The sequence below is a fragment of the Ambystoma mexicanum genome, chromosome 8 (assembly GCF_040938575.1).
Source record: "Ambystoma mexicanum isolate Mex_15411 chromosome 8, UKY_AmexF1_1, whole genome shotgun sequence".
Taxonomy (NCBI): domain Eukaryota; kingdom Metazoa; phylum Chordata; class Amphibia; order Caudata; family Ambystomatidae; genus Ambystoma; species Ambystoma mexicanum.
The window spans coordinates 1,512,706,796-1,512,733,793 of NC_090929.1; the positions used below are offsets into that span (position 1 = coordinate 1,512,706,796).

The window sequence follows — 26,998 nt, forward strand, 5'->3', positions numbered from 1 at the left end:
ATGCTAAGTGATGAGCCGGCCGGCTCACCACTGGGCCAAACAGAACAGAGTGTGACTTGAGTTGCTAAGGCAACGCAGTCCAGGGTGCCAGTTCCCCGACCCACCACACATCCTGTGGAACCCAGTCAGAGTGGCACCAGTTGGAGGGCTTCTGTGGAGAAGCCCGCCAAAAAGTGGAACAAAGGGCCCGACCTTGGTTGGAGTTACAGAGACGGACACAAACACCATTTTAGAAAAGAGTTCTGGGGTGTTGGGTGTCCTGACCCACGTTTAAGCTATCATGCCACAACATTTGGTGCTGTGGGCTTAGAAAATTCAAGATGGCGGAAAACACACATGTGCGCCGAAATCCAGGAAAGCTGCGCAGTTTGTGCGCACACCAAAATGGTTGCCTCACTTGCCACCCATCAGTGCGAGAATGAAAGGCCGGGTTGCCATGAGGGAAATGGGTTGCCAAAGGAAAAACAGTAGCGCCGGTTAGCTTCAAAGCGCTTTAAAACCACCATTGGACTACCCGCACAGTAGTCTGAAACCATTGGGAATGGCAATGCTGATTGCCAAATGCAACCTAGAATTGTGGGGAATTCATTCTTAAATCCCAAAAATGGGTGCAGTACCAGTACTCACCACTATCCAAAAGCCAGCAATTTAAAACAACACCAGATTTTACTTTTTTGTGTAAAACTGAATGAACCCAAAGCAGGCTAAAGAAAGACTTACTGAGAGGTGGATACAATGTAAAGTGATATTCTGAAGTGACTTGAAGGTTTATAACAAGACTGGCTGAGCTGTGGATTGCAGCAGTTTAAGTTGCACTGGATTTAAAGACACTAAAATCGAAAATGTTTAGATTAAATGAGTGACCTATGTTTGGTGTCACATGCCTTTGTAACTGTTGAAATGTCATAGTTTTAAACTTAGAATCAGCCTTCTAGCTGCATATGTGAAAATGTTTAGTTTTATTTGAATGCAGAAACTGGGGAACAAAAAGTGACATTTTATCTGAAACTGGCTTAAAGAGATTCCAATTCTGCCTGGCAACTACCCCCATCAGGAGTGAAACTTGAGTCACAGCTGTGTTCCCAGGCCTAGCTGCCCTTTTGCTGCTCACACCAAAAGGGATATGACACTTCCCTGATTGAATTACCTGGGCTCTACAGGAGCTCTGAACAAAGCCTGTCCTGACTCAGGCAAATGTTTTATTGGCAGGAGTCGTAAATGGTCGTAAAAAGTGGCTTCCTCCTGAAGGAAAGGGGAGGAGCACTGCCTGTGAGAGCAAGCTGGCTTGGCAGAACTGGATAAACCAGTATTTCTACCTTGTGCTGAGAGGAAACCACACCCCTTTGTAGCCAGAATATTGTTTAGAAAAAGATGGATCATTCATAGAGCGGACATGTGAAAATTTTATAAATGATACCATAATTCTTGTGATTTTTCTGCCCACAGTTTAAGAGGTTTTTAGAACCGGTGGTATGTTCAGGGGGGTATTAGCGGAAAAGTGGATATTACTCTAAATGTATGCATGTTAAAAATCTGAAACTTCATCAGTTAATGTCCATACTCCCTGCACACATGTATGTAAAGTTGGGTCAATGTCAGAAATTGAAAAATCAGTTAAAAAGTCAATTATGTGCCATTTCTGAATGCAAGCTCTTAGAAACAGCAGATTTGGACAGAGACATGGCTAAATTCAGCCACACCATGTATATGTAATTTCAAGCAACTGTGTAACTGTGAAATATGTCTTTTATTATCAAATATAGAATGTGTGCAATCTGACAGAGGAGTGTCCTATCTGCAAGCCATAAAATGACATCCCTCTGACTCACAGTTCATTCCCCAATCAAATGATAAATGGAAGTTTGACCAATTAGAAGCTGAGAGAGAGGTAGGGTCAGTAATGCTAGAACACACCCACATTCTAAACACATAAAAGCAGACAGACAGGACAGATAGGGACCTTCAATTCCATCTGCAGCGGGACGCTCTGCCGGAAAAATCCATACTTACCTCCATCAATCTTCAAAGAGCCAACACTTAGACTCCAAGATAAACAGAGACTTCAGAACCTTAACCAAAAAGGCCACTGCCAGCAAGAGTATTTGTCAGCAGGCCTCAAAATATTTTTGCAACTGAACTCTTCAGACAGCCGGGCGAGCCGTCTGAATTTTGCCAAGAACTTTTGCAAGAACCCGGTGACAGAAATATTCAAAGAGAAGGCAGGACCCGACCCAGAGAACCGGTGCCTAGCAGAGACCAGGCCATTGTATCCAGAGTGCTGACCCCCATGCTGTGAGCAGTTCCAGAGACCAGACGCTGTGCCCAGAGACCGTCCGAAGTCCAGACCTGTTGACCAGATCGTGACAAAGCCGCCTTCCTGTTTAAAATCTCTTGTGAGTACCGCCAAACTGTACCAAACCAAAGCTCTTAGTTAAAATCATATAATTCAATCTATTTAACCTAAGTAGAACTGCCTCCTAGCTGTCACCTGTCATTTTAGCTGCAAAATCTGCCACTTGTCATTTTGAGCTTTTAAAATTTGCAAAACCAAAAACGACCTCTATTAAATCGGTCATAACTCTGTAACCGTTTGGGCTAGAGACTTGCAGTAACTTTCATTTGGAAGCTGAGATCCTAGGCTTTCCTAGGACCCCAAAACGATAGAGATAGTCCTTGTGGCTCCTCTGTAATAGCGCTGGGCGCATCCGCGAATTTTGCCGCGATTTGCAAATTTCTTCACGTGTAAAAAGACAGCAGTTTTGCCTTCCATTTGCCAGAAATTCGTTTAACCTGCTAACTATCCCTGCATCATTGCCAGTGTGAGCCTGGACTAATATTAACTAGATACCACTCACCCTGAACCTCTGAAAGGGAATTAAAAGCATTTCCAGCATATTTCTCATCCATTGCTAGCACATATCAAAGCATTTGCCTGTGTTTTCAAACTTCTGTAGTCTAAGCTTGCTGGGGTGAACTGAATCACATTTGATTGCATTTCTGAGAACTGTGTGTTTTCCTTCCATTTCCTTGCCTTGCATCAAGGGGGGGAGGGGATTGCCAGAGAAAAGTGATTACATTGTTTGGTTGAAATCATATTGAGTATTTTCTGTACTGCATTCATTGAATATTGCATCCACCTGAGCTTACATAAAGCATTCTCTACCACATTATACTTCTGTACCTATTTACCAGTGTGCTACCTTATCCATTTCATGTCAACTCCTTATTGATTATAGAGAAGCGTGTTAGTGCCAGATTCTCCGTTGTTAATCTTTATCATATCAGATTAAGTGTGATATTCAATTATTAATTTATTATAAGGTGTGACATATATATATCTATTGTTTAAATTATCAAATAAACCTTTTAACTTGCAAAACAGAACTACTTCTTGGCTCAGTGGGGTCAGGGGGATTCCAAGAGAGGGGTGTTATATAGGGGTAGTCATCCAGAACGCATGAACTGGACATAAAGATATATCAATAAGGGTTTTCATTCAGTATTATAGACTAGGCGTTGACTTAGCTGTAGTGTTGAATTGAATCCTCTTACAGGGGAAAAGACCCAACCGGTGATTTTATATTAAATAAATAAACCAACGGTATCTTTAACATTGCACCAAAAAAGTGGTGTGTTTAAAATCAATGGGAATATATTCCGGTGGAATAGTGTGCGTGGTAACCACTGCCACCAGCCAGAAACTCGACAAGGGGGGACTGGACAGTGCTCCCTTGGAAACAGACCCAGGGGCAATCGAATTAACCCCTTCCAGTACTTCCACAATATGATGGTTTGTACTGGTTCTGTTCACAATTTTGGACTAGTAAAGTCAATGGTGACTTTACATGCCCTGGGAGACAGTAGTCAGTCCCAGGGTATGGAGTCTATGTTTGGGGGTCACTATGACACCCCTGTGTTACTGCACTGAGGGTGCTGTGTAACACATACACCAAAACAGATGATACCCTATGGAGTAAAAAGACCCCATAGCCCATAAGCACACAATAAGTCAAAGACATACCTCAAATCATGCCTAAGAGTGGGAGGAAAAGAGTCTCACTCTTAGCAGGAGAAAAAAACAAACCCCAAAAATCCAGCAAAGCTGCTGGGGGACTCACTAGGTTTGGGAAATTAGCCTTATAAGAGAATTCTCCCTAACACCGCGCCTATCTCTTTAAATGAGTTGAAGACCGTCACCATAGTGGGTATTAATTGAGGTTTGAAGATCTTTTAGAATCTTGGGGAGAATCCGTCTGGGCCCCCGGCCCGAGATTTAAGAGACTTAATGGCTTCGTCAACCTCCTCGGCGGTGATTGGGGCCTCTAGGCTCTCTCTCGTTGCGGGGGGCAGCTGAGGCAGGGCCGCTCCCCGCAGGTATTCCCTCTGTACGGACCGGTCCCGTGGGGGTGCAGTCATTACTTGGGTGATGTGGTCTGTAGCCAGCTGTTGTTTCTCCTGCTCAGAATAGTGCATCCTCCTCTGTGGGTCGCGTAGCCACGCGATCTTATTGGAAAGCCTTGCTTTTTCCAATTTGGCTACGAGAAATTTGTTAGCTTTATTGTTCTTGGCGTAATACAATTGTCGAGTCTTGGCCATTAGTTGTGCAGAATGTTCCGCGTAATGGGCTTCAAGTTTCTTACTGGCTGTGCGGATGGCACATTGCGACCTGGGGGACCACCCCTTCCTCTTCTGTGCCTCCTCTGCTACTTGCAGTTCCTCCTCGACGGCTAGCCGGGTTTGTCGGCGATTTCGGTGGAAAGCTGCCCCTTGTGCTATCAGGGCTCCCCTGATCACAGCTCTCATTGCATCCCAATTGTTTGTGGGGGAAGTATCTGTGACCAGGTTTTCCTCGAGGAAGTTTTTGATAGTGGTTGCGATTCTGTCCCTGACCAGCATGTCATTAAGGATCGGGTCGTAGAGTGACCATCTGCGTGTGGGGTTGGCTCTGGGGTTTTGGGTTCGGAGTACCATGATTATTGGTGCATGGTCTGATAAGATTCTTAGGCCGATGGAGACCTTGTTGGCATATGTGAGGGTCTGGGGCGAGGTTATGAGGAGGTCAATCCTTGAGAAAGTTTGGTGGACATGGGAGAAGAAGGAAAAGTCCCTTTCGGTAAGATGGAGCACCCGCCACGTGTCCACCACCTACAGGGTTCTGAACAGTCGTAGGAGGCTGAGGGCTTGTGTGAAGTCTCCCGCGGTGGGTGGGGGAGTGGGATTTGTCTTTGGCGGGATCTGGCACTCTGTTGAAGCCCCCCCCCATCACTGTTTGGCCCTCCGTGAAGCCCGTGAGGGATGCGCCCAGAGAGTCATAGAAGTCTGCTTGACCCGAGTTGGGGGCGTAAACTGAAACGAAGGTGACGAGATCCCCCATTAAGAGGCATTTAACTGCCACGAAGCGGCCTTCAGGGCACGAGATAGAATCTAGGATCTGGGGGTTTAAGTCTTTCCTGAGAAGAATCACTGTACCTTCCCTTTTGGATCCTCCTGAGGCAAAGAATTGGTGAGGAAATAGGCGTGAGCGGAGGCGCCCAAAGTCTGCTGGGAGGAGGTGGGTTTCCTGGAGCATTGCCATTCCGGCCCCATCGTCTTGCACCTTTTGTAGGATTGATTTGCGTTTAGAGGGGGAGTTCAGCCCATTAATATTTAGTTTTGGCCCCCCAACGGGGGGCCAACTTTTTAACCAGCGGGGTAGGCAGCATTGTGTATGCAGCCAGACCCCTGGCCAACGGGGCCAGTTGAGTCAATTGGGTAACTTGGGTTTCCAAGGACATAGAGATAGAACAAACCTTGGAATGGGCATGGACCGTGGGTGAGGTCCGCTGTGTTAAGGAAGCAAGGCTGGAGGCTAAGTCGGGCATGATAGGTTGATGCATCGGGGAGCTGGGCGCTCAGTCCGTGGATGCGCCCCTGGATCCTGTGGAGAAGCCCTGAGGGTGTTTATCTCCTCTTGTTGTTTCGTGGGGCTCTCGACCACGAGGATCGTCTAGGCCACGGAGCTGATGCAGCCTCTGGGATCCCGGTCGCGTCAGAGCTCGCTGAGGTGGCCTCGTCAGGGCCGGTTGGATGCATGATCTTGCTGGCATCTTCCAGGTGGCTAATCCTTCGCAGGGTACCGTTATATAAAAATTGGAGGGCTGTTGGGAAGAGCCACCTATATCGGACCTGTCACTCTTGGAGGAAGATGGCCAGGGGTCGGAGTGCTTTTCTCCTCTGGAGGGTTAGCAGCGAGAGGTCTTGGTAGATCTGGAGAGGCTCGCCCTGAAAAGAGATTCCGTCTTGGGAGCCACTAATGGCTGAGATGGCCTCTTTCGTGGAGAAGAAGTGGACCCTGGTGATAACATCTGGAGGGAGGTCCGAAGCAACCCCCCGACAAGGGCGCAGCCTGTGGGTGCGGTCAAGAAGTAATAGGGATTTGTCCAGGTCTGGGAAAAGGGCTTGGAAGAAGTCCCCCACATATTCTGCTAGCTTTTTGTCCGGGACTGAGGATGGGACCCCCCGATTCGAAGGTTATTGCGGCGGGCCCTATTTTCCAAATCTTCTTGTTTAAACTCCAAGATTTTGCACTTGTCTTGCAAGGCCCTCACTGCTTGCTGGATCCCGCCCAGCGTGGATTCCTGATCTTGGGAACGGTCCTCGACCTCCCACAGCCTTTGCGCCACCTCCGTTACTCTGTGGTCGGTTTGATCCAGTTTGGAGGAGAGTTCTGTCATGTAGGATCTGAATTCAGCTTTGATGTCTGCCATGAATGCTAGCAGGTCCCTTCTGGTGGCCGGGGGATCGCCCTCTTGGTGGACCTGCGCCGAGGGGCAGGGAAGGACAGATTTCTTCCGTTTGTCTGTGGCAGTAAGCATGGTGGCTATGTCCCCGTGTTTGCTGGCTTTTGTTTGCTTGGACATGGTGGCCGGTCTTGAGGCTGCAGATGAGTCAGGGAGGCTGCTATGTGAGCCTCCGCAAGGGTGCTGCTTGGAGCTCGAGCGCGTTGGTTCTGAAAGTTGCTGGCGTGGGGCTCACGGGAGAGGAAGGCAAGCTTTAGGAGATAGGGAGTTGGGGGGGAAGCGTTGTCTTGAAGGTGGGGGGTGGGCTTGAACGTGGGGCGCGGGCTCCTCCGCCGGTCCACAGGTTTACGCGGGTATCCGGTGGCCCGGAGTGCAGGTAGTGTGAGGTGGTGACAAGGGCCCGCTGCGTTGCTGGTGGAGGTCGGGGTAGGGCCCCCGCTTTTCAACTGAGGCAGGGGAGAGGCAGGACCTCCGCTCTGTCGTCTAGGAAGCGCGGTGCTAGGCTAGCCGGATGGTGTTTTGGGCCTGGGCGCCCCAAGAGGTGGGGGGGGCAGGCCGTGTGGTCCGCCAGCGCTCTCTGGTCTGGATCCGTTGGTATCCGGTGGCCCGGAGTGCAGGTAGTGTGGGGTGGTGACAGGGGCCCGCTTCGTTGCCGGTGGAAGCCAGGGCAAGACCCCCGCTTTTCAACTGAGGGGGGGAGGGACAGGACCTCTGCTATGTTGTCCTGGAGGCGAGCTGCTGGCTGGCGGTGCTAGGCTGGCCGGATGGTGTTGAGGGCCTGGGCGCCCTAAGAGATGGGGGGGGCAGGCTGTGTGGTCCGCCAGCGCTCTTTGGTCTGGATCCGAGGGAAGAACCGGAGAAGGCCCAAGGGATGCCCGGGGGGTCAGAGGGGAGGGCGGCTGAGTTGTGTGCCGCAGTCTCAATGGGCCAGGCATGACCCAACCCCCCTATGAGCCCCCCCGCCGGCCCCACCTGTGCACGCGGGGCCCGCCACGTCCCTGCTGCAGCTGCTGTTGCCTCTCCCAGTGACAGGGATCTTGGTTCCGCATTGGGCGTGAGCTGAGGTGGTCAGAGCAGCACAAGGGTTTCCTCCTGCCCCGAGGGGCTCCGCAGGCTCCGCCGCGAGATAGCGAGACGCCCGCCTCCGGGAGGCCATCCTACACGGGGATGATGTTGGGGCTCCACCCCATCAGCTCGGGGCCAGTCGCTTGGTTGCTTGTCGCGAGGGAGCCGCCAGCCCCAACCGCCCAGGGCGGGCGGCACATACAGCAGACCTCGCGGGGCCCGCAGAGGGTTAAAAGGATCCTCTAAGCCACCTCCGGAGATTCTGCACCCCTGCCGAAGATACGTCTGCCATCTTTAAATTCAGAGCCGGGCTGTGTCTCGCCGCCACAAAGCCGTTTGCTGGGTCCAGCGGGAGCGTTAAGCTCTCAAAGTTGAGCTGTGGGTGCCCCAGCTGTTTCGCTCGCCCAGGGTGTCAGCATGGCCCCGCTTGAAGGTCGGGAAGCCGCATAATAATGCAAACACGGCAGGCCTCTCACGGGTGGCCTCAAGGGAGCAGCCACATCGATGGCGCTCCAAGCCACGCCCCCTCCTCTCCTGTTTTTAAAGAGCGCACCTTTTTTTTCATAGTTGCTGCTGCCGGCCTCATCCCTGTGTGGTGCAGACCCCCTCATCGTCCTTCTTCGTGCCGAAGATCCAGGAATCGTGGGTCTGCAGGAAACCACCAGGAACAACTGCCGTGGCACCAGCTTCATCCTTGGAGAAAGGTACTGTGTCCTGCTTGAGGAATTTGGGTAAATCCCTATTTCTCTTCCTTAAGGCTTGTCCTTACTTTTCCCTCCTTTTTATAACTTTTGCTTCCGAACATTGACAATATCAAAGTACTCTTGGCTACGTTGAATCGTGATCTGTCCGACTGTGTGATCCTCGACAACAGGCACCCGGTGTCACTTGACTCTGGCTCCGGCCCTTTGACTCTTAAATTCCTGCCTCTGAGTGTTCTTCGATTCTGTCTGCCTACCTAATATATTGCCTATGATTTTTGCCCCCAACTCCCTCTTAGTATCTCAGGTGCTAAGTGTGTTTTTGCCCCGGTACCATTTCTTGCCGCGGATACGCGTTTATTTAGTAGACCGATCTGTCAAAAAGTGATCGCAATCGTATTCACGGTAACGTGTCTTGTTTCATAACACCAGTCCGTTCAAACACAGGGTACTTACCTTGATCTATACCGTACAAAGTGAATTGGGTAGTTGTAGTGTATTTTACGTGTGGTTTTGAATTTAATAGAAGTGTTGTGTTTATAACAAATGGTTTAAAAATAAATGTACTTATATTTTTTTACCTGAAACCTTGAGTCAGTGTTTGCTTGAGTCACAGTAATTGTGGTCCCTTTGTGTAATATCTGCTACTGCTCATATACTCTTGAGATAAGCCTGGCTGTTCCGCTACTGCTACCACTTTAACATAGTAGTACAGGCTTGTACCAACGGTAAAACTTGTATTGCCACCTGTAGTCTTAATTGTGTGTAGTGGTCCTTAAGGGCACTGCACAGGATTCTACCTAACATACAGGCATGTTATAAATAACTTATCATATCATAAATGATAACCATTTTGTCCTTTTTAGGGGAAAGTGCCTACCCGCTGTCACCATTCTTGTTGACACTGATCAGGAATCCAGCCACCCCAGTTGAGGCATGCTAGAATGCTGCACACATATCCAGTAGGGGCATAGTGGAAAACACATTTAGAGTGCCCAAGTCACTGTTCCATCTGCCTTGACCACTCAGGTGGCATTTTGCTATATGTACCCCCTGTAGTATGCAAAATCATTGTGGCCTGTTGTGTCCTGCATAATATTGCCACATCTCGTGGCATAGCAGTAGAGCTGCAGGAGGGCTTCCGCCCTCATCCACAGGCATCCCCCATTCCCTTTGCAGGCCAAAGGGCACAGAGACAGGACACACGCAACTAGGTCGCACAAACCTACGTTCACATGAATTGCAACCCTTGTGGAACACGCACAGTAAAATCACATCGTTGATGGCCTTAAATGATGCGATCAGGCTAATCCAGGTTGCCCATAACAACACCCTGAGAATGTGTGCTTGGATTGGCAAACAGTGTGTGCCATAACATTAAAAGTACAATGCTACCCCATCAACATCATCACATAAAGTGCACAAACCTCGGCCACATTCATTTCAAGTGGGAACAAAACGTTCAATGTCACAGGCTCAAAATTCAGAATGTAAAGCTAGCCCAAGGCATGATACTCCATACCATGTATTCCCCTGAGTTGCATGCATCAAGTGCAACAAAAATGTCTCACCTGACTGCCATCTTGATGATGGGTCCCTCAGCACCATTGCTGCTGGTCCTGCTCACCTCGACTCACCACTGCCATGTACGTGCTCCTGCAATGTATGTCTCCGATAACCTCAAAACGTCCCTTGTCCTATCATGAGGCTGCTTCCCAAATCTTCCAGAAAGTATTGCAGCCGCTCACAGAATACACAAACATTAAAAAATGTTGTTGTAAGTTACACACCCTTCGCTATCAAGAGTTCATGATCTCATCAATGAGAGCACAGCAGCAACATTACACATGACACATGAGAAAGACATTTAGGCCTCCCACACATGCATCTCACCAGCAATGCACCACAAACTTCATACATCATCGACATATACTTGTTATCTGGACCATCCTCTTACGTGGATTGTGAGAGTCAGGTGTGTTGCATGCTCATGCATCATTGGCCGGGGTGGACTGGGAATCTGAAGAGGCCCTGTAAATAATTCCCAAAGTAGCCCCATATCACATTTTTCAACAAGGCCAACCCTTTTCCTATGAGAAAATGTGGATATACCACACAATAGACCCAGGGTGCAGAGGTTTACTGGGAAATATCAAGAGTTCCCTATAGGCCAGGCCACCCTGATCATGGAATGGCTACTTGGCATGACAAATGTCAGGCGATTGCATGCAAGGCTGACATGACAGGCGTGTAAATGTAATGCCACAGCAAAAAGAAGCCACTGTATCAGCCTTCCCTAAAAATCCGAGAAGACTGACTCCAAGCAGCAAGTCTTGGAGGTGTAACCAGTAACACAAAGCACATGCATAGCTGATCAAGGAGACATGCACACACACAATTATGTAGGACAACTCACATCTTCAGTGAGTGACCATCACCCAATCATCACCATATGTAATTATACATGCTCAACCCGACGTGTGCCACATCATGCCACTATTGGGATGCTTATGTCACAGCCATGAAAATGCATAACAGTGCACAACCTTGCCTGGTGGTACTGCTGTTGTGCTGTGATTCCTTCACCACCTCCACCTAACACCGGCCTGCCACATTGGTGCTAGGAGTGTCAATGTCCAGCACAGGGAATGTGTCTTAGGTGGAAATAGGGTGCTCAGGTTGTCCTCACAGAGTGTGGGCACTGATTGAGGCAAGACACCTGAAATGTCATTGGACATTTGTTTGGACCAGCTAAAGGAGTCTGTCTCACCTGAAATTGGGAGGCTGTAGCAGTCCAGAACACCGTGTCAGTTAACTCTGCTGAGCATGGCCTTATGTCTAGTCCCCCAGTTCGAAAATGTGCCCAATAGCATGAGCAGTAGAGCACAATGGCCCTGACATGAGGACAAAAACAAAACGGTCCACCTTGGACGGGGGGAAAAAAAAAGAAATATTAATCCATGCCCCCTCCACAGGCTCATGGACACCAAGGTGCACAAAGAAGGGGTGGTTGTGGCAAGAGGCTAGGGGTGTGTGAGGACATGGCCAATGGCATCACCTGCATCGTTCAGTTGGAGCTCCCTTCTTGTGGTGGATCCAGATTTGGTGCATTATGGCCAAAGCATGGTCCTTATTGGCTACAGCCACTCGGGAGAGGGATATGATATAATATTGCATTTAGAACGCGCCCATACACAAGTGTTTCAGGGCGCAACAAGGGAGGGGTACATGGGAGGACAAAAACAACGGTCTTACTAGGCCCAGTGACATTGAGAACGCGCAAGTGGGGGGAGGGAAAAAGGGGAAAGTGCAAGGGGCAGGGTATGAGTGGAAAGTGCTGAACACATGATCAAAACAACAGGTAGTGCTGGCAGCAGGTGGCAAGTGCAAGAATTGAGCATAGACAACGGGTGTCTAATAAGTGCATTTAAGGGGACTGTAGGGTTGCAGATACAGACCCAAGTGCAAGGGCTGCCAAGGGGCAGTGCGGGTATGCAGCTGGGTGGGCCGGGGTCTGGACCCGAGTTCAAAGGGTGGCCAGGTGCCGAGCGCAGATACAGACCGAGATCAGCAGGGGAGAGGATGAGAGAAGGCAGAAGCAAAGAGGAAGGTCTTGAGTTGCTTCCGGAACCGAATATGGTTCTACTCAAGTTTCAGAGGGGCAGGGAGGCTGTTTCCTGAGGGAGGCCCCAGCTGAGGAAAGAGATCTACCACCAACTCGTTGCTTGGAGAAGCAACTGACACTGAGGGAGTTGGAGGTGGAGGAGCGAAGAGGTCGAGTAAGAAAGTATTTCTGAAGGTATTGCGGACCCAGGCCCCAGAAGGCACTGCGGACAATGCAGAAGGTCTTGAACTTAATCCTTGCAGCCACTGGGAGCCAATGAAGAGATTTCAGGGCTTGGGAGATACGATTCCTGGGCTTGAGGCCAAGGACAAGTCTTGTAGTCCTGTTCTGGATGAGTTGCAGGGGGCGCAGAGTAGTAGCAGGCAATTATAGAAAGAGGCTGTTGCAGTAGTCCAGCCTAGAGAGAACCAGAGCTCGGGAGACAGTGAGCTTCTGGGGGAAGGAGAGGAAAGGAAGAATACCTCTGGGGAGCTGCAGTTGGTAGATTGACTTCTTAGAGAAGTCAGAGATGTGTGGAGAAAAAGGAGAGCGTGGAGTCGAAGATGACCCAAGGTTTTTAGCCTCACAGGTGGGAGCAGGAAGAGGGCCAAGGGAGGCGGTCCAGAGAGTGACAGGAAAGGAAGGATGCATGCGTGAGTGGCCCCATTACAACAAGTTCCTGATGATGGCTGTCACGAGTGGCCGGAGTGTCAGTATGCATATTGACCCTTAACGTCTCCAAATGCATGTTGAAAGTTTGCTGCAAAGTAGCCATGTCTTGGCGATGGAGGTCCATTGTAGCCAACATTTCCTCACGGAGAGACTACCTCAAGGAAACCGTGTCTTGACAGCGGAATTCCCAGTTTGTGCAGCGTTTGAGGAGGTGGCATGTTCTGCCAAGTGGTGGAGGTCCCTGGCCATCTCTTGCAGGACCTTGCCCCGTTGGGCACTTGCACTCAGCAACTGCTCCTCCCACTCCGCCAGGGCCTCTGAATGGATGACTCTGACATCGCCCACTGCGTATTGTAGTTCCATGTGAGTCCCAATTTGTGTTCACAATGCACTATCCACAAGCATGACACTCTTGAGTGTGTCCAATGACATGTGTCTTGCAGGCCATTGCCACATATAGCATCGATTCTAAAGAATTCCTCATACCGTAATATGTGCTGTAAGAGCAATAACAACCACAAACCAGTGATCAAAGTATACACAAAGAAGTAGTGGAACTATGTTCCCTGCTGGCCTGCCCCCGCATCCCACAAATCTCATATCCCTGTCCCCTCCCACGTACGATCCAATCCCCCAAACAAACGCACCTGCTGTTTAAGGGAATGTTCAGTGCAGGGCACTCTAGTGCAAGTTTCAACTTCTTCCTACAATTTTATTTTACAACCATTCTGCAACTGTTTCTTTTTAAAATAAAAGTGTAGGAACAGTAAAACATAAAGAAAAAGTAGAGGAATACCATCCCAACCGCTCCCACCCACTTTGACCATTGCTACAAACATGATTCAAGCGTCCACCTTCTAGGATGCACAGCATGTAATGGAAGTATCCATGGATGCATTACTGTCGTACTCATGGATGGGTGAGAAGGGCTATGACTAACTGTACTACAACATGTGATAGCATGTCATGTGTTGAGGAAATCACATATTTATCATGCACACGTTTCTCATCTGATGTGGTTTCATAGGTGTCCATGCCTCCCACGCCAACCACAAGCTCACTGCTGATGAGGCCACTGGTGATCTCTGTAAATGGATTCAGCTCATCAACATGTGGTGATGCGTCTCCAGTAGCCTGGGCAGAGACTGCATTGCTGCCAAGCTTGTCCTTGGTCCACCTCATGAGGTCGCCCATCGTCTTGTGGACCTCTTCCGATGTGAGCATCTCCACCCCACATGCATTGATGAGATCTGTGACCTCTTGCCACGTCCTTCACCTCTGGGTCACAAGAAGGGTACTGCCAGATGAAGGGTACAGGTCGCCATGGTGTTTGTCGATGTAATCAGTGAGGATTGTTATCTCCTCATCTGTGAAGTGCCTTTTCCTTGGTGGCCCCTTCTCCTTAACCTGTGCCTCTTTTTGGGGTGCTGCCTGTGCCTGCTCTCCAGGTTGGGCGCTCTTAACCCTAGTGGGTCTAGGTGGTACCGGGGTACCTGTAGGGTCACCAACATGATTTGAATCTGGACCCTTCTTTTGCCCTCGTCCTCTCCGCGGAGCCCTTCCACTCATGGTGCCATGGGATAGTTAAGTGATCACCAAAGCACAATATAAGGCAAGTTTATGCTAAGGTAACCCCTAAATATCACTGCTTCTGCGCATGGCAGGCAATCCGTGTGGTACCCCCTAAATATTGGCGCCTATGTGCATGGCAGGAAATCTGCTTGGTACCCCCTAAATATTGCCGCCTCTGGCACATGAGGGAAGGTACATGCAAGTTGGAGGCACTCGTGAGCATGTTATTTACAGCGTTATGCGCGCATATGTCGCTATGTGTGGCGTGGAATTGACACACATATGGCCCTACCTCCAGCTTCACCCCACCAGCCTCAGGTACACCATGTCAGCAACATCGACCAGCAACCACAAGGCGAGGTTGAGGGCTGTCAACTTCTCTGCTGCAGAAGTTGGCATCCTGCGTGAACAGGTCCTGGCCTATTTTGATGCCCTCTGAAACAGCTTGGGACGTGTGCTCGTCAGTAGATCTGGACAAAACGGCTGCCATCAACTTGAAGGGGGTGGCAGTGCGTACAGTGGGCCATGCAAAGAAGCACTGGAATGATCTTAGGATCCGAAGCCAGCCTAAAGCAGTCTTTGAGGCAGGTGCCTCTGTGGAGCTGCCCTCTCCATGCCTGTATCGGGTGTCACCCCTTCACCTCCAGATCCTGGAGAGGATCAACCTAGTGGTTCATGCCCAGGTCCTTGACCTGCAGGCACGTATCCAAACTGCTGGTGAGTACTCACAGGCTGAATATTCCCACAGATTTAGTATGACCTCCATGGGTATGCATGAAATGAGCAAGTTAGTGCTTTCCATGGAATGTCTTTGTTTCTCATTCCTTAACTGGCATGCAGCCTTATGCCAACACTTGGAAGTATGTAATGGCACACATCTGTGAAGTGGTGTAGGAATTAATTCTTGACAGCTTTTTGTGAGAACGTGTACTTGTGTGCATATAATGTGAAATGCTGACAGTAAAGCCTCTGGCAGGAACAGTTGCCAGATTGAGATGACATCTGTCTTTAATAAACAATCCACCCTACTTTTGAAGTGACAGAGCTGGCGTCAAATAGATTTCTATTTTAATCTCATCAAATTCCTCTTGGCATTCGGGACTAGGTACTAGGTGAAAGATACCAATGCTGGAGAACAGGAGTTACAGGTAAGTAACTTATTCCTTCTGCAGCATTGGATCGTTCATAGATTCACATGCTGTGAATAGATTACAAAGCAGTATTACAAAGCAGTATTACAACAATGCCCATTGGCAGAGGCAGGCTCCAGGCATAGCTTACCACTGGAGACTTACCCTTCTCACGCAAAAAGAAAAGGTTCAGCAGAACCGATTGGCTGACTCTGGATTCTTCTGCAGAATGTCTGTCTCCACAATATAACCTGTTGAATGTATGCACCGATCTCCAGGTGGCTGCACGGCAGATGTCAGGCAGCGGGATTCCGGAAAGAAAAGCTGTGGTTACAGTCACTGCTCTGGTAGAATGAGCCTAGGGCCTGCCGGGAAGAGGTCTGACGGATTGCTGATGGAAGAACGAGATACAGGTAGCAATCCATCTTGTAATGGAGGACATTGAGAGAGCCTTCCCAAAGATTTGGTACGCGCCACGTAGTACTTGAGGGCGCAAATCATATCCAGCGTGTGCAGAGCATGTTCGGCTGGAGACATAGGTGTGCCAAAGAATACAGGCAAAACCACCTGTTGGTTTAGGTGGAAAGCAGATGGAACCTTCCGCACAAATGTTGGGTTGGTACGTAGAACCACCTTGACCTTATGAAAAGTTAGGTAGGGCGGTTTCACAGAAAACGCCTGGATTTCACTCAATGTCTGGCTGGAGTTATGGCCACCAAGAATGCAGTTTTCAAGGAAAGGTGCTGAATAGATGCTTGATGCATGGGCTCAAAGGGTGGCTTCATGAGTCTTGAGAGTAGCACATTGAGCTCCCATGCTGGTGCTGCGCAGCGGACCGGTGAAAAAGACCAGAAGAGCCCCCATAAAAAGACCTAGACCAGACGGTGAGACCATAGGGAAGGCACACCCGCCGCACGTACGTAGAAATCGCCACTAGGTGCACCTTTATGGAGGAGTGTGTTAACCGAGATTCAGCCAGGGACAGTATATATGGCAAGTGCTCATTCGGTCGAATGGTTTGGGGTTGCAGTCGCTGGCTTCTGCACCACACTTGAAAATGTTTCCACTTGCTCTTGTAACATTTCAAGGTGGACGGGGCTCTAGCCTTGGCCAGGACAGCTTGGCAGTCTTGCGGAAGGGACAGTGCCCCAAACTCTTCGAAGACAGGAGCCAGGCCATCAGATTGAGAAAGGCCGGTTCATGTGCAGTACTGCTACTTGATTCCTGGACAGGAGCGCTTCGTGAGGAAGCAGCTTGATCAGTGGGGCCGATGAGAGGGCAAGGAGGTCTGAGTACCAAAACTGTCTGGGCCACCCAGGGGTGACTAATGTTAGTTTGCACCGATACAGTCTGAAGGTATGTGGGACTCGAGGCACCAGAGGAATGGGGGGAAATGCATTAAGAAACTTCCCCTCTCAAGGAATTGTAAAGGCGTCTCCCAAGCTCTCCGGATGGGGAAAGCGGCTGGCAAAAGTCTTGCAGTGTCTGTTCTCGTGGGCGGCTAAAAGGTCGATCTCCGGAGTGCCCCACGTCTGAAACAACTGGTGTATCTGGTCGTTGTGCAGTTCCCACTCATGGCAGGAGCGTAACTCCCTGCTGAGGGAGTCCGCTAGTGTGTTCTGAATCCCCGGTAGACAGAGGGTAAGAGAAACATGCCCTGCTGTCGGGCCCAGTGCCATAGGGCTTACGCCTCCTTGGAAAGCTGTGGGGACCTTGTTCCTCCTTGCTTGCGGACATAAAACACTGATGTTGTGTTGTTGGTGTAAATGCGCACCACCTTCCCCTTCAGGAGAGGAAGAAAAGCCTTCAAGACCCAGAAAAGTTCTCGTAGCTCCAGCAGATTGATATGCTGGCACCTTTCCTCTTCTGACCAAAGGCCGCTGAGTGTGTTGGTCTTGACAGCGGGTGTCCCAGCCCTCCAGTGAAGTATCTGTTGTAACAGTCGCCTGGTGGCCTGGCAGTCTGAAGGGGGAGCCCTGCACCACGTGTTCCCTTACTGACCACCAGCAAAGGCTTTGTCTGAAAGCTGGTGTTAGGGTGATGCAGTCGTCCCAGGATCCCAAGGACTGGACCTAGCGGGCATCGAGGAATTCCTGAACCGGTCTCAGGTGTAATCGGCAGTAGGATACTAACGGGATGCATGATGACAACATCCCCAGCATGGATTTGTGGACTGTAGTTACACGGACGCTGTTGAGGTTGCCAGCCTTTCGTCCGATTCGGCTATCCAAAGGATGTCTTTCCAAGTTTTTTCAGTTTGTTGCAGCATGCAGCGTAAATACTGTTCCAAAGTTTGATTGGTCCTCTCGGTTTGTCCGTCGGTCTGAGGGTGGTGACTGGTCGATAGTCTCACATCAATTTGAGCCGACCGACAGCAACTTCGCCAAAAATGAGAAATAAATTGACTACCTCGATCCGAAATTAGAACCGAAGGAAAACCGTGTAGTCGGACGATGTTTTCGAGAAATTCTCGGGCCAGAGTTGCTGCTGTTGGCAAGCCTTTGAGCGGAATGAAATGCGCCATCTTGGAGAATAAGTCCACGATTACTAGAATCGTATTGTATCCGGAGCATGGAGGTAGATCGGTGATGAAGTCCATAGAAAGCGTATGCCAAGGGCGAGGTGGGATGTCAATAGGGCGTAAGAGGCCTGCTGGTCTTTCCTTTTGACTCTTGTTTTGGGCGCATACTCCACAGGACATTATAAAGTCTCTGATACCTTTTTTCCAAGACGGCCACCAGAAGTAGCGCTTGATCTTTTCTGAGGTCTTGGCCATACCGGGATGACCTTCCATTAAAGAATCGTGATAACAGGAGATTACTTTTTTCTGTAAATCTGTGCTGGGTAGGTATAATCGTTCTTGGAAATACAATAAGTTGTCCTTTACTGCAAAGTCCTTTCCCTGCAGATGCCAATTCTGTATGTCTGCTGGAGTTACAAGTTGCCTGGCTTTATCCTTAACTTCCTCTATGGATTCTGTGGCGATTACACCCAGAATTCTTTGTTCGGGAATGATTGGTACAGGTTTAGGGTTGATCAAGTGTTCTTCCACTCCCAACCGAGAAAGGGCATCAGCTTTACCGTTCTTTGTACCAGGTTGGTAGGTAATTATGAAGTCAAACTCGGCAAAGAATAATGCCCAACGGAGTTGTCTAGAGGATTGGGCTTTTGCGGTTTTCAAATATTGCAGGTTTCGGTGATCCGTAATCACAGTAACGGTGTGTCGGGCCCCCAGCAGATAATGCCGCCAAGCCTTAAGGGCAGACTTGATAGCCAGAAGTTCCTTGTCAGTAATCGTGTAATTGATTTCAGGAGGCGAGAATTTGCGGGACCAAAATGCCACGGGATGCAACTGATTGGTTACCGGGTCCTTTTGTGATAGAACTGCCCCCATGGCAAGGCTTGAAGCATCAGTTTCCACGATGTAGGGGAGTTCGGGGCGAGGGTGTTTTAAGATTGGTGCAGAGATAAATTTAGTCTTCAAATCCTGGAAAGCTTGTTCCGCCTCGGTAGACCATTCAAAACGTTTGTTTTTCTTTAACAAGGCAGTGATGGGCTGGACTATTCGAGAGAATTCGGGGATAAACCTGCGGTAAAAGTTAGCGAAGCCTAACATGCTTTGCACACCTTTTACGGAGGATGGTGATGGCCATTTGAGAACTGCATCGACCTTCTTTGAATCCATACGTACTCCGCCAGGTGATAATATGAATCCCAAGAATTCAACTTCAGTCACGTTGAAAACACATTTTTCCAATTTAGCGAAAAGTTTGTGTTGACGCAATCTTTCGAGGACCATTTTCACGTGTTTTCGATGTTCAGATTCCGATGAAGAATAAACGAGGATGTCGTCAATGTAAAAAACAACACACACATCTATGAGCTCTCTGAGGACATCGTTCATAAAATATTGAAAGGCGGCCGGGGCATTGCAAAGTCCGAAGGGCATGACCTGATATTCAAATAGCCCATACTTGGTGCGGAAGGCATTCTTCCATTCATCGCCCTCTTTTACTCGTACCAAGTGGTAAGCTCCTCTAAGATCCAGCTTTGTATATATGCATGCTTTTCTGACTTGGTCCAGGAGTTCAGGGATCAAAGGTAACGGATATCTATTCTTAACGGTGATCTGGTTCAGGGAGCGATAATCGATACAAGTTCTAAGGTCTCCTTCCTTTTTTGGAATGAAGAACAAAGCTGAAGAAGCAGGGGACTTGGAAGGACGAATAAACCCATTCGCCAGGTATTGATCCAGGTATTGTCGAAGGTGAAGGTTCTCAGGCTCGGTGAGGGCATAAATTCTACTACAAGGAGGAGTAGATCCAGGTATCAGGTCTATCTGGCAGTCATAAGACCTATGAGGAGGTAGAGTGTTAGCCTGATCCTTCCGGAAAACATCTTGGTATTCAAGGTATTCGGGAGGTAACTGGGGAGTCTCTGAAGAAATTGCTGCCAGTGCAACACCAGGTGGAGGGTGACAAGTAGAGACACATTCTGGAAACTGGACCGTTCTTGCTCGCCAATCGATCAGAGGATTGTGTTTCTCTAACCAAGGTATTCCTAGAATAATCTGAAACTGAGGGGCCTTGATCACATCGAACACGATCTTCTCATGGTGTCCATCTTGACTTACTAGCGTCACCTCTTGAGTGGTATGCGTTACAGGCCCGGAGGCTATCTCCGTACCATCCACTGTAGTAATGACGTCCTTTACAGCCTTGGGACAAAGAGTTAGATTCATCCTCAAAACCATTTCATGATCCACATAATTGCCGATGGCACCGCTGTCGACGTAAGCTTCAATTGCATGTAATCGATCCGGATTATCAGGGCTAATGAGGACCATAGGTATCACGAAATGCGAGGTCACGGAACTGGTTTTCACGCTCGGCAAGAGGACCTCTATTCTTGTCGGGCGAGGTCATTTCCCTGCTCAGAGTTTGTAACTTTGGTAACTGCAGCTCCTACTGCCTTCTTGGCAGGTTTCACCGACAGTCTCGAAGAAAGTGCCCTGAGTTTCCGCAATATAGGCATAATTGCAACTGTTTTCTCCTTTCCCGCTCCTTTTGTGTTAGAGGACCTTTCAGACCCCCTATTTGCATGGGTTCCCCGGAGTCTACTCCTTTGGAAGGAGTTGGCGGTTTGGAAAATACTCCAGCATCAAACTTGGAACGGTCAGCCTTCCTGTTCTGCAGTCTATGATCTATTTGAACGACCAAGTCTATATAATCCGAACAGTCTTGTGGGGGATTCACTACTTGGGCTAAAACGTCTTTGAGCTCTCCACGTAGACCTCTATAAAACAGCGTAATCCTTTTGTCCTCAGGCCATTGAGTTTCCACTATTAGTCTATTGAAAGATGCAATATAAGCCAAAAGGTCTTGATTACCCTGTCGCAACGAAAGAAGCTCATTGTCCAAGGCCTGCCCCTGTGAATGTCTTGCGAACAGTTTTTCCATACTAAGCTGAAAGGCTTGAAAATCATGGAGAACCGGATCATCTTGATTAACTAGAGGGATCGACCAGTCTGCCGCATTGCCACTAAGGTACGAAAGTACAAAAGCTACTTTAGCTTGATCAGTTGGAAAGGCTGCTGGCCGGCATAAGAAGTGCAACCGGCACTGATTGATAAATACTGCAAACCTCTTTGGGTCACCAGAAAATCGTTCGGGCGGAGCCAGAGGTACATTCCCAGGTAGGTTGATCTGCACTGGATTCATAGAGGATGTTGAAGGAAGATTTGCCCCTGATGCGGGTAACGGGGTTTGTCCGGCTTGTGACTGTAGCAATTGTCTAGCAAGACCGTCTGTTCTCTCCTTGGAAATAATTAGTTCCCTTCTTAGAGCATTCGTTTCCTGACGAGCTGCATGCACTTCGGCCCTTAGTTCCCCAAGTAACCGGGCTAGGTGGTCAGTATCCGAGGTTTCCATAGCGCCTGGGCGAGAGTTTTGCGGTAGGCTTTGCGTTCTGTAACGCTCACCTGATTCTCGCAGAGGCGCCGGTCTTGACTGGGCGACTACCGTATCTTCGAAGGTGATGTGTAGCACCCGGTTGGCTCTTTGGGCTGGACCTCTGTGCACTGTATGCCTGACTTCACGAGTAAGATGTCTGCAGATAGAAAATATGGGATTAATGAACTGGGGTTATTGGGGTGTCCCTATCTCTTTCCTTTTTTGCTCTCCTGTAGACCCCCAAAGGTTAACGCTCTCACCTTAGGTAAGTGAATGCCGAGCTCTCCATCTGCCTCGGGGCAGGGTGCTGTAACCAGTTTCTTCACTGGATCGGTGGCGCAGGCCTCTTGACTTCAGAGGACTGCTGTCCGTCGTTTACTGCACGAACGGTAAGTTTCGAGTAATTCTATTGTCTTTAAAGTCTTTAGTAATGATGTCTCTTGTTTTGCAGGTTCCGGCGATGGCGGATGACGGGCTGAAGTGAGTTGAAGATGGAGTCCGTGTGATGAATAGAAGCGCCTGGAAGCACGTAAGTAAGCGCTTGTTGCCTGCTTCACGATGCGCTCTAACTGTCTTTTATTTTGCAGGTACGAGTTCGGAGCGGCTGCAGGGTGCCGGAATACCCACTGGGTTAGAGTAATGGCACGTGAGTATTAAAGTTCCCCAATGTCTTTAAACGCACCTTGTTTTGTCTTTCAGATGCAGGATGCAGCGCTGAAGGCCTCCGGAGCGTGCGAAGAGTTGGTAAGCTTTTGTCTTTCAGATGCCGGAATGCAGTGTGAAGACCTCCGGAGCGCACGAAGAGCAGGTAAGCCTTTGTCTTTCAGATGCCGGAATGATAACCTGTTCTTTCTTGTCTTTATAGGTGTTGCTGAAGACTGGATTCAGGATGGTAAGCCTTTTTCCTTAGGCCCAGGATCCGATGCAGAAGACACGATGAGCGTTCTGCTGCAGAGGATGCAGAATAACGCAAAGCAAGATTCATCCACCGGGTGTGGTTTAAATAGCCTCCTGTAGTGCTTAGGTGTCTCCTTCCACAGCCACGCCTTGGTAAGAAAAGAGTTCCTGCTTTCCAGAAGAGTTCCAGTGTTCTGAATCTAGGGAGTGGCTCCTGCCCCACCCAACAGGAAAAGTAGTTCCAAACAGAAGAGGATCAGAGGCTCAGCTGGCAGGCAAGTAAGCAGCATGGTCTGCTGCAGGTAAGTCCACCCAAGCATTATGAGCCCGGCGCTTCCAGCGCTGGGACTGGGCATATTCATGAGCCTGGTGCCACTGGCGCCAGGACTGGGTCCAAAAGGTCCCAATTGGGACTGGTTGGCCCTCGGAACCTGGGTTATGGATCTGCTTCCAAGGGAGTTGGGAAAACCCTGACCTTTTGGAAGCAGAGATCATGACACTTTCAGTGTTATGCGGATGGCACTCAGTCCTCCTTCAGGCTCCCCTCAGCCTCATCTCCTCTCTCGCTCATTGCTGACTGTCTATCCGAGATTCAGGAGTGGTGCACATCCAATGATCTCTGCCTTAATGCCAGTAAGACTGAGATCCTTCTCATTAGGATGCTGCGCTGCTCCCGCTCTCTCTCACTCTGGCCGCACTCCTTGGGCCCTCTTCCTTTGCCTTCCTGAGGCAAAAAACGTTGGTGTCATCTTCGACTCCACTGTCTCCTTCTCTCCTCACATCACAGACCTGCCAAGAAGGCCCAGGGACCTTATCCCTCCAGCCCTGAAATCTCTCCACTGGCTCCCTGTTGCTGCAAGGATCAAAACCCTCTGCATCTTCCACAAGGCTTTCTGGGGCCGCGGCCCGCACTAGGTCAAACTCTCTCTTCCTAAACACTTTCCTTCTCGAACCCACGTCAAACACTGTTGAGGGTCACATGCTTCTCCAGGCAGCGAGTGGGGGGTAGATCTCTCTCCTCTGCAGGTGCCTCCCTCTGGAATGGCCTCCCTGCCTCTTTCAAACTTGAGCCGGACCATCTGAAGTTCTGGGAGGAGCTCAAAACCTTTGTTTTTGTTTCTGCTTTCTCACTCTCCCCTGCTGACCTGCCTGTCTGCTGCGCTGACTGGTTGCCTGGATACCCTCAGTGTTTCACTGTGTACCAGGCTCCTCCACGACCAGTAGCACCTGCCCTGCTCTGGGCATACCGCGCACTGAGGGGTTGTATCTGGAACCCTACAGTCCCCTGCCTCCTTGCACTTACCCATAGCCGCGCTGCCCTGGCTGCGCTTGCTCAGAGCAACGCTGCCCTGATTGCACTTCCTCCTTAACTTCACCTGGTACTTCCCTTTCCCCCACCCCTGCACTTGCACGATCTAAATGACACAAGGCCTAGTAAGATTGTTTGTTTTGTCCTTCTTCTGTCTTCCCTCCATTGTCTTGTCGCGCCTAGAAGCACTTGTGTACAGGCACGTTATAAATAACTTAGCATATCATAAATGATAACCATTTCGTCATTTGCAGGGGAAAGTGCCTACCCGCTGTCACCATTCTTGTTGACACTGATCAGGAATCCAGCCACCCCAGGTGAGGCATGCTAGAACGCTGCACACATAGCCACTTGTGGCATAGTGGAAAACTCATTTGGAGTGCCCAAGTCACTCTACCGCTCCCTTGACCACTCAGGTGGCATATTTCTATATGCACCCCCTGTAGTATGCAAAATCATTGTGGCCTGTTGTGTCCTGCATAATATTACTACATGCCGTGCCACAGCAGTGGAGCTGCAGGAGGGCTTCCACCCTCGTCCACAGGCATCCCGCATTCCCTTTGCAGGCCAAAGGGCACAGGGACGGGACACACGCAACCAGGTAGCACAAACCAACTTCACATGAATTTCAACCCCTGTGGAACACACACAGTAAAATCACATCACTGATGGCCTTCAATGATGCGATCAGGCTAATCCAGGTTGCCCATAACAACACTCTGAGAATGCGTGTCTTGGATTGGCAAACAGTGTGTGCCCCATAACATTAATAGTACAATGGTGAGGACCGCTAGGGGGCGCGTACCTGAATGGATGCGTGAAGTCCTCGCTCTGTCAGCTCCCGTTTGGGCCTAGAGAGCGGACTTCTTCCCCCGACAGAGTTTTGGCTTCCTGGCACCCCTGGAGGCCCTGAAAGTATAGCTGTTAACTGCTAGTGAGGCCCCCCTTACGAATAGTCCCCCAGCGCAGGCGAAGGAACGGAGAGGAGGGCGCCAGCCATACGTGGGTGAGGAGAGAGGGGACCCCTCTCTTGGAGGCCCCAACGGTCTCAGAGACACGCCGCCCGAGTCCGTCCGCCTGGACCCCAGTGCATCAGAGGACAGGAGTCGGGCCCCAGGATCTCGACCCGGTGCTGGCACACCGAAGCAGAGACACGAGACCGGGCAGAGACACCAAGCAGGCCATAGCCCCGGCGGGTGGTGGGCCGAAAACTGCAGGAGCCCCGAACCCAGACCACAGTCCGCGGTGCGCTGAGACCCGCGTGGTGGCAGAGGACTCCAACAAGAGGAACCGCAGGACCCGACCAGGAGCTCGGGAGAGCCCTGCGGCATGGACCCACGAATCGAGGACCCGAAGCACTAGAGGCGGGAAGGGGATCCTCCAAGGCGAGTACCCGGTGGGAGGCGGACACAACACAGGCCCCCACCGGTATACGCGGGGGCACACAAGGAAGGTGAAAGGAGGCCTGCAACCTAACCAAAGGACACGCCAGGGCCTGCTGGGCCAACGTGCTGGCCTCACCCACCCCACAACAAGCCCTCCACTGCCACGAGACACTTCGCATCTCGTGGAGGACGCTGAGGGGAGGGCCTGCTCGGCGCTTCACATAAAAGTACCCTTCACGGGCCGGACGACGCAACGTGAGCCCCGGGGCTCGGAGGGCAAGACCAGCCCAAGGACCCTAACAAGACTCAACGAGGAGGCCAACGAGGAGGCCAGGGGAAGGCCTAGCGGCTCCGCCCTACGCTGAGCTCCTACGGATAGGGGCACATATGTAAAAAGCCACAGGAGCACGTAGTGCACCGGACCCTCCAGGTGGGGTGCCAAGGTGCAAACAGGGTGAGGCACCCAGACGCCAGACAATAGCGAGCTGGAAATACGCAGGTGCCCAGGTGCTGACTGCGTGCTAGCCATGGGAAGAGCCCAAACACAGCAAGGGAGGCACTCTCACTCCAGAGGCACCCCAGGAGAGGGCCCACACGGAGCCCCACCACGTGTTCTCCCCCCAAGAGACTGCCCAAGGACCACAGGAAAAGGTGCAAGGCCCAGGCACCACCGAGTGCAGCAAGGACGAGATTACCCTGCAGAGCACCCCCGGAGGGTACCAAGTTCCTAGGGCCTCTTCCCAACAAGAGGGGGGAATCATAGCAACCCCCTCCGCCACGGGGTAGGCCACATAAAGAGCCCCTGGGGAAAACAGAGTCCAGTCTAGAGGGGGATACACACGGCACCACCGGAGGCTTCATAGACTATTGGGGTATCCTCAGAGGACTGAAGCCCCAGGGGCCCACTCTGAAGGCTTGGAGCATAGCCTAAAGCCCCACCTCCATTGGTTTGTGCTCAGGGTACGAGGGGACCACACGGAGGGGAGGCCCAGGTTACCCAGGGCCACCAGAGAAGACCAACTCAAAGGCTGGGGACAGGACTCGAGACCCCACCACACCTACCACTGCGCGCACCTTATCCACAGGTGCTCTCACAAAGGCACCCTGACCCGAGGTCACCACAGGAGACGGCCTCCACCGCATGCTTCCACAAGGAATACCATCTGGATCGGCCCTAAGCCCGCAGGCTCTCAAAAACCGGGGGCTCCCCATAAGGACCTCCCCAGAAATCTGGGAACAGGTACAGGGCACTAACCTCACATTGCAAGGCCAAGGTGGGAGACAGACACCAGATGCCGGGTCGGGCCACTCAAACTCGGCCGCAACACAAAGCATAAACAGAGGCGACCCCCTACCTCGGATTGCATCCTGATTAGAGAGACGTGGAACTATGCAAGCGCACCACACCTAGGCATTGCACTGGAGGGGGCCAGAGACCAGGCTACAACGATGAAGAAGACCCAAGCCGGGATTCAATCTCTACAACGATTCAGGAGACCCCTGCAAGTGTCCCCAGAGACTCCTCCCCTCGCCACATAGGAAATGAAGTCAGGGGAAAGCACCTCCACCCCAACTCCAGCCCTGACCAGAGACGATCTCATAGACCTGTTTAAGGAGAACAGGGCCATCAGACCTGACATACAGGCCTCCTTCTGTGACCTCAAAGTCAGATTAGACAAAATCGAGGACAAAATGGAAGGGCTCGAACACAACCACCTGCAAATGGACGTTCTCGACATGAAGAATGAGACCCACATAGCATATCTGGAACACAGAGAAGAGGAGGTGCTCTTGAAGGTTGACGACCTAGAAAACAGGGAGAGGCGCAATAACCTGAAAATCCTTGGCGTGAGTGAACAGAATGGCGAATCGGCTGCGGAAGTTGGACGAAAGGTGCAGGGCCTGATAAACCAACTGTTTGCACTTGATGAAG

At 50.5% G+C, this 26,998-nt stretch overlaps 1 protein-coding gene across 3 annotated transcripts in view; it reads left to right on the plus strand.

Annotated features, from left to right (window-relative positions):
• NEURL1 (neuralized E3 ubiquitin protein ligase 1) overlaps positions 1-26,998 on the plus strand; it is a 2,006,504-nt gene that overhangs the window by 796,607 nt on the left and 1,182,899 nt on the right. The window lies entirely within an intron of this gene.